General features: G+C 38.7%; 1 pseudogene across 1 annotated transcript; it reads left to right on the forward strand.

The window, feature by feature from the left end:
• Positions 1 to 2259: 2259 nt before the first annotated feature.
• Positions 2260 to 3575, forward strand: LOC100355943 (SERPINE1 mRNA-binding protein 1 pseudogene; annotated as a pseudogene). Its single transcript, XR_016234451.1, has one exon. The product of XR_016234451.1 is annotated as an SERPINE1 mRNA-binding protein 1 pseudogene (transcript).
• The last annotated feature ends 3922 nt before the right edge of the window (positions 3576 to 7497 follow it).

Here is a 7497-nt window from a genome sequence, read left to right on the forward strand (position 1 = left end):
GCAGAGTGGACAGTGAGAGAGAGAGAGAGAGACAGAGAAAAAGGTCTTCCTTTGCCGTTGGTTCACCCATGGCAAGGTCTATCTTTTTTTTCCATTCCCCTACTGGTAACAGCAAAAGGATTTCAGCTGAGAACCAGCCAAAAATCCATAATTTTTTGTTTGTGTCTTTTCTCCTCTCTTCTTTCAGCTTCCTGCTCAGAACTGGACTATGATTGGAAGCAAGTTCTGAGTTCACAGCAATTTATCTTTTGACATCACCTGTTTCTAGGTAATAAATATGCCATTTTCAAATTAATGTGGCATTTCTGCAGTTAATTATATGCATTAAAATTATTTCAATAGGAATATCATTTTCACAACACACATCATGAAGTAGAAATCATCCCAAAACACACAACTCCTGGCCATTATATCTACAGATGTTTCATACTAAACAAAAACCTTAGAAAGCACATTTTCTGAGAAAAAATAATGAAAATTTGAAGAAATAATAAACATCTCACTCCAAAAAATGCCTAGAAATAAGAAGACTATACTTCTCTTCCAAATCAAAGAGAATCACACTGAAAGCAAGAAAAGTCCTAATTTCTTCTTGTATCTAACTTAATGCCTAAACTACACATTTCTGATTGAGTTACTTCAGTTCCATTTATAAAGCTATGTACTGGCTGTAACATAAGCTTATCAATCTAGTACTGTTTTCTATCTGTATTACTTGGCAATAAACTGCAGATAGTTGTTGAGATTTCTGATATTGCTATATTTTTTCCTTCATATTAAAATTGGATAAAATGTTACTGTCTTTATACCATTTTGTCTTGAATAATAAAAAACACAAAGCGCTTATTAGCCTATTATCACAATAGCTGACTATACCCTAACAAAAATCACTCTTAAAATTTTACTTTTATTTTTGGACTAAGTTAAAATACTTCTGAAATATGTATGCACTGACTTTGAGACAAGATGTAATTGTGATATTAAATTTTATTGAAATTTCTCAGGTCCTGATTTGTGTACAGGCTTGTGCTCTGAGTTTCCCACGAAGCAGTAAAACGTTTAAAATACTGTCTGTGCAAATGCAAAATTTATGAATTCACACATCTCTGGTTGATTTATGTGAAATAATAATGCACTATTTAATGCTTAAACATGGCTAGGAGCAATGCTAGGCTATCAAGATGTACAATGGAATAATAGATTTATAAGACGGATAGCCTTCTTGCCTAGAGAAGCTTGTTTAAAGGTGTTGTACAGATATATTAAACTATATGTAATTTTATACTAACTTAATGCTGTAGGCCTATACTGCAAGCAATAAAAGATTACAACCATGGCATTTGCAATAATAAAATGATCTGGCTATTCAACATAAGGTATCTGAGGACTAAAGAGATAAGGAACTTGTTTAAAACTTTTGTCCCCTTTCATTCATTGCTCTTCATCAGATATATATTTTTTCTTCTTTATGGGGCCAACATAAATCTCTGGTTCAGTGATTATTGTTCATCAAATATCTGAGGGGAGAGCTTTTTTGGGAGGGGGGGTAATTGGTTATATTCAGGCCACCTCCAGACACATTTAATAAACATCTGATTTCCCTTGAAATTCAATTCAAAACTTATTAAGATAAGAGAATTATAATTGGCAGTTTTCTGATAATTTCTTTGCTCTTTCTTATACTTTGTATTTTTTTAATTAGGGAAGTAAATATTTTTTCAAGTGAGTAGTTTTAACTAATTTTATTTGAAAGGCTGAGAGATGGGAAGACAGAGGGATAGAAAAAAATTGACAGAGCTCCTATCCACAGGTTCACTCCCTAAATGCTGCGATAGACAAGACTGAACCACGCCAAAACTGGGACCTCAGTCCAGGTATCGTTCATGGATGTCAGTAGCCTTTGTCTACTGCCACCCAAGGTGTGCATTAGTAGGAAATAGAAGTCAGGAGCAGAGTCAGGACTTGAACCCTGGGACTCCAATATAGGATGCTGACTTCCCAAGCAGTATCTTAATTCTAGGCCAAACACTCAACTCATATTTTGCTTGCTTTTTTTTTTTAATCATTGTAAGGTAAACACTGACATGCATTTGCCAATTTTTATGTTCACATAAATTTAAAGATATATAAAATTTTAGAATATGTAAATTTATCTCTCTAAAATACAACTCTTTCAATTGTGTAATAATGAGTTTTCATAGTTAAATCTTTGTCCAATGATGAATTAATGAAAAATATCTTTCTAAAATTGAGATGTAAACCAACTCCAACGCGGCAGGCAAACAGCTGCGTAAAGAGTCCCAGAAAGACCGCAAAAACCCACTGCCTCCCAGTGTTGGCGTGGTTGACAAGAAAGAGGAGACGCAGCTGCCCGTGGCGCTCAAGAAAGAAGGAATAAGACATGTTGGGAGAAGACCTGATCAACAACTTCAAGGTGAAGGGAAAATAATTGATAGAAGACCAGAAAGGCGACCACCTCGTGAAAGAAGATTTGAAAAGCCACTAGAAGAAAAGGGTGAAGGAGGAGAGTTTTCAGTTGATAGGCCTATAATTGACCGACCTATCCGAGGCCATGGTGGTCTTGGAAGAGATCGAGGAGGCCATGGACGTGGAATGGGCCGAGGAGATGGATTTGATTCTCGTGGCAAACGTGAATTTGACAGGCATAGTGGAAGTGATAGATCTGGTCTGAAGCACGAGGACAAACGTGGAGGTAGCGTATCTCACAACTGGGGAACTGTCAAAGATGAATTAACTGACTTGGATCAATCAAATGTGACTGAGGAAACACCTGAAGGTGAAGAACATCCAGTGGCAGACACTGAAAATAAGGAAAACGAAGTGGAAGAGGTAAAGGAAGAGGGTCCAAAAGAGATGACTTTGGATGAGTGGAAGGCAATTCAGAATAAAGACCGGGCAAAAGTAGAATTTAATATCCGAAAACCAAATGAAGGTGCTGATGGGCAATGGAAGAAAGGATTTGTTCTTCATAAATCAAAGAGTGAAGAGGCTCATGCTGAAGACTCTGTTATAGACCATCATTTCCGGAAGCCAGCAAATGATATAACATCTCAGCTGGAGATCAATTTTGGAGACCTAGGCCGCCCAGGACGTGGTGGCAGGGGAGGGCGAGGTGGACGTGGGCGTGGTGGACGTCTGAACCGTGGCAGCAGGACTGACAAGTCAAGTGCTTCTGCTCCTGATGTGGATGACCCAGAGGCATTTCCAGCTCTGGCTTAACTGGATGCCATGACAACCCTGGTTCCTTGGTGGACCCTCCTGTTCAAAGCTTTTGCATGCTTAAGGATCCCAAATGACTAAGAAATTTAAAAAACAAACAAAAAAAAGACTGTCATTCATACCATTCACACCTAAAGACTGAATTTTATCTGTTTTGAAAATGAACTTTTCGCTACACAGAAGTAACAAATATGGTAGTCAGTTTTGTATTTAGAAATGTATTGGTAGCAGGGATGTTTTCATAATTTTCAGAGATTATGCATTCTTCATGAATACTTTTGTAATGCTGCTTGCAAATATGCATTTCCAAACTTGAAATATAGGTGTGAACAGTGTGTACCAGTTAAAAAAAATAAATAAATAAACCAAATAAATATATCTAGAATATTTTCATTGTATTAAAATTTCAACTAATTTTAACAAATGTATTCACCTATCCACATTCAAGCAACAATTAAATAAAATGATTCTAATAACCAATGAATTATTTTAAAAAATAATTTTGTTTTAACCAAAGCAGAAATTTAATATAATCTTCTTTGAAACAACAAAAACTTTTAAATCAAAACTTTTATGTAAGTTACTTTAATGTAAGGAGTTAGAAACCCAAAGAACTAAAAAAGGATGAGTGATCGGCTATAGGGAAACAAAAGTTAGTGTGAAATTGTCAAATTACATTGTAAAACATCCAGTTGAAAACAAATCAAAATTTGATGACATTTTCAAAATGCACATGAATGCTTTTTTCTTCTAATTTCAAAAATTTCATTGTATGTCTATGGCTACAGTGCCTATATAGGACAAAGCTCTAAAAGCTTGATAGTCATATCACTTGTGTGAACTTCAAGTCAACTCTATTCGTCAAGAATTAGCCTATTCATGCATTAACCATCAAATAAATGTTCAACTCCTTCTGTACATGTACTTTCTAAAGAGAAAAACTTCAACAGTCATTGTTAATTGCCTATAAGCAACTTTTATTCCCTAATTACATACACAGTGGAAAAACATAATTAAGAAATATCTCAGTGCTAGGGCCAATCCATGGCATGGCAGGTAAAGCTGCCCCCTGTCGTGCCCGGCATCCCATGTGTGCCAGTTCGAGTCCCGGCTGCTCCATTTCTGATCCCTCTCTCTGCTATGGCCTGGGAAAGCAGTGGAAAATGCTCCAAGTCCTTCGGACCCTGCACCTGTGTTGGAGACCCAGAGGAATCTCCTGGCTCCTGGCTTGGGATCAGCCCAGCTCTGGCCTTTGTGGCCATTTGGGAAGTAAACCAGCAGATGGAAGACCTCTCTCTGTCTTTGCGTCTGCCTCTCTGTAACTCTACCTTTCAAATAAATAAATAGATCGTTACAAAATAAATATCTCAGCACTGAAATATCACCTTATGTGAGATATCTGTTGTTGAATGATTTTCAGCATTTTCAACATTGCCCTTCGGAAATGTGTAGTATCTGAACAGCCAAAAATCTAGTAGCCTGTTGAAATTTGTCAATAAATGTGGCCAGTCTGCATTTTGAAAAGGCAGAGTGCAACTTCCATCCATTGTAACCAGCTTAATGCAAGCAACATCTGCCTAGTTTCCTGAGGAATAACCAACTGATATGCTGGGCAGGACAATAACTATAGTATCCTTTATAAAAAAAGAAGATAGAGGAAAATGAAGTGTACACTGTTCAATTTTGATTCCTAAAGGGATCCAAATGTAGTCTTCTCCAGAAAAACATGAGTACAAATACAAAATGTATGACTATAATTGAAAAACACATTAAATTCAGTAAAGAGCTGCTCTCTACTGAATATTTTGGGTTGGAAGTTTGGACAATCCCTTTTGGTCACTGTTCAAATAGTACCAATGTGCACAGCACAGCATCCCACTTTGGAATCCACTGACATGGTCTGTTGTTGTCTTTGTTTTAAGGTTTATTTATTTATTTTAAATGCAGAGTTACAGAGAGGCAGAGGCAGAGAGAGAAAAAGAGAGTTCTTCAATCCGCTGGTTCACTCTCCAAATAACTGCAATGGCCAGAACTGAGCCAGGAGCCAGGAGCTTCTTCCAGGTCTAACGCGTGGGTGCAGGGGCCCAAGCACTTGGGCCATCTTCCACCGCTTTTCCAGGCCATGGAAGAGAGCTGGATTGGAAGAGGAGCAGCCATTACTCAAACTGGCACCCACATAGGATGCTGGCACTGCAGGCGGCAGCTTTACCTGCTAAGCCACAGCACCGGCCCCTGTTGTTGTCTTAACACTGCTTAATTTTTTTGTCATGGCACTTCTGTAGCACCTGAAATACCCCCAAAGTTTTATGTATTCATTTGTCTTTTATCTGTCTCCCTCTACTAAAATGTGATTTCTAATATGTATGAATTATCTCCTATTTGTTCATTGTTGAACTCTGCACCTTGGACCACCTGCAGCAGCTGGTAGCACTCCATTCGCAAGCAGTCAATGAACAAATGAGTTGCCTCTTTCACTACCTCCTTAGCTTTGAATGAGTCATTGAATCATTCAGGGTTTCAGTCTTCCTTTAATTTCTAATATGAGGGAACTGGATGAAGTAGTCTTTCAGATCTTTCACATTAAGATGTTTTATTTGATTAAAGTATTTTCATTTGACCCCATAGACTTTTATGTATAAATTGTGTTATTTTCATATGAACTCATTTAAACAAATATTAAGTTCCCAAACAACACTGGCTATGGTTATTCACCCATTAAAGCTCCAACAAATGTCACATCTTTCCATTTTAATAATTCAGAATTATATTCAACTAAACTTAAAAAAGTGCACTTCCTATCAATTTATTGTGTCACAAGTCCAAATTCACCACACTTCATTGCCCTGCCTACACCTTCTAAACATTTCTCCTTGGTCTGTACTCAGTGGGTCTTCCTGCCCTTTTTTCCTATCCTGTCTGGGAGAAGATGGGACAACAAGGATACTCATTACCCAGCAAATTTAAATATCATTTTTCTTTAGGTTTGTTTGTTTACTTGACAGGCAGAGTAACAGAGAAAGAGACAAAGAAAAACAGAGATCTCCCATCTGCTGGTTCACTCCCCCAAATAGCTGCAATGGCCGGGGCTGGACAAAGCCAGGAGGCTGGAACTCCATCTGGGTCTCCCACATGTGTATCAGGGTTCCAAGTACTTGGGGCATCATCTGATGCCTTCCCAGGTTCATTAGCAGAGAGCTGGAGAGAGAAGAAAGAGAAAGAGAGACAGACAGACAGATCTTCCATCCACTGGTTCACTCCCCAAATGACCACAACAACTGGGGTTTGGATCAGGCTAAAGCCAGGAGCCAGGAACTCCATCCAGGTCTCCCACATGGGTGTCAACAGCCCAAGTACTTGGGCCATCCTCTGCTGCTTTTAAAGGCACAGTATCAGGGAGCTGGACTGGAAACAGAGCACTCAGGACTTAACCCACTGTGCCACAACTGCCCAGCAAATTTTTGCAGCTCCCCTGCAGCAGTATCCTAGCAAGTGTGACTTGGACTTGGTGCTGCACCCACCATCTCAGAAAGTCTGGCAGGTGCCCCAGTGCACAGTTTCCCCAACAGTTTTTCCCGTGAATTTCCCAGTCAATTTCACTGGCGTTCCAACAGGAGTTTCCTGCTTACCAGTCTTCAGCCTGAGAGGAGGAGGGTTCTAGGTTTGTCTCAGAGTCAGCAGCTCTCTATCTGCTCTTCCTGTATTCCTAAGAGTTCTCCTGACCACTTAGTAATTAATTGCTAGTGACAAGTTAATAATTCTTTACATTAAGCCTTACCTATTCAGATGATTGTGTTTTCCATTACTTGGATGAATCCTACGTGATATACTGATTTTTAAATAATTTATAGGATTAAGAGTTTGGCACAGGGGTTAAGACACTGTTTCACATACCTGCATCTGATATCGAAAGGTCTTGGTTCAAGTCCCAGCTTCCCTCCTGATTCCAGCTTATTGTTAACAAGCACTGTGGAAGGCAGCATTTGTTGGCTCAAGTGCTTGAGTCTATGCCAACCACTTGGGAAACCCAGACTGAGTTCACAGCTCCTGGCTCCTAGCTTTGACCAGACCCGGTCCTGCCTTTTGCAGGCACTTGGGGAATGAATCAGTGGATGGAATATATCTTTCTGTATATCTTGGGGTCTGTCTCCCTGCCCTTCAAATATATGTAAAAAATTTTAAAATAAACTAAATTACTAAACTAGATTTAAGTAACATATATACTTTCAGAAGCTTTGGAAGCTCTTGTATTCAAACTAT

Source organism: Oryctolagus cuniculus, chromosome 5 (assembly GCF_051225735.1).
Source record: "Oryctolagus cuniculus isolate XC-2025 breed Fujian yellow rabbit chromosome 5, ASM5122573v1, whole genome shotgun sequence".
Lineage (NCBI taxonomy): Eukaryota > Metazoa > Chordata > Mammalia > Lagomorpha > Leporidae > Oryctolagus > Oryctolagus cuniculus.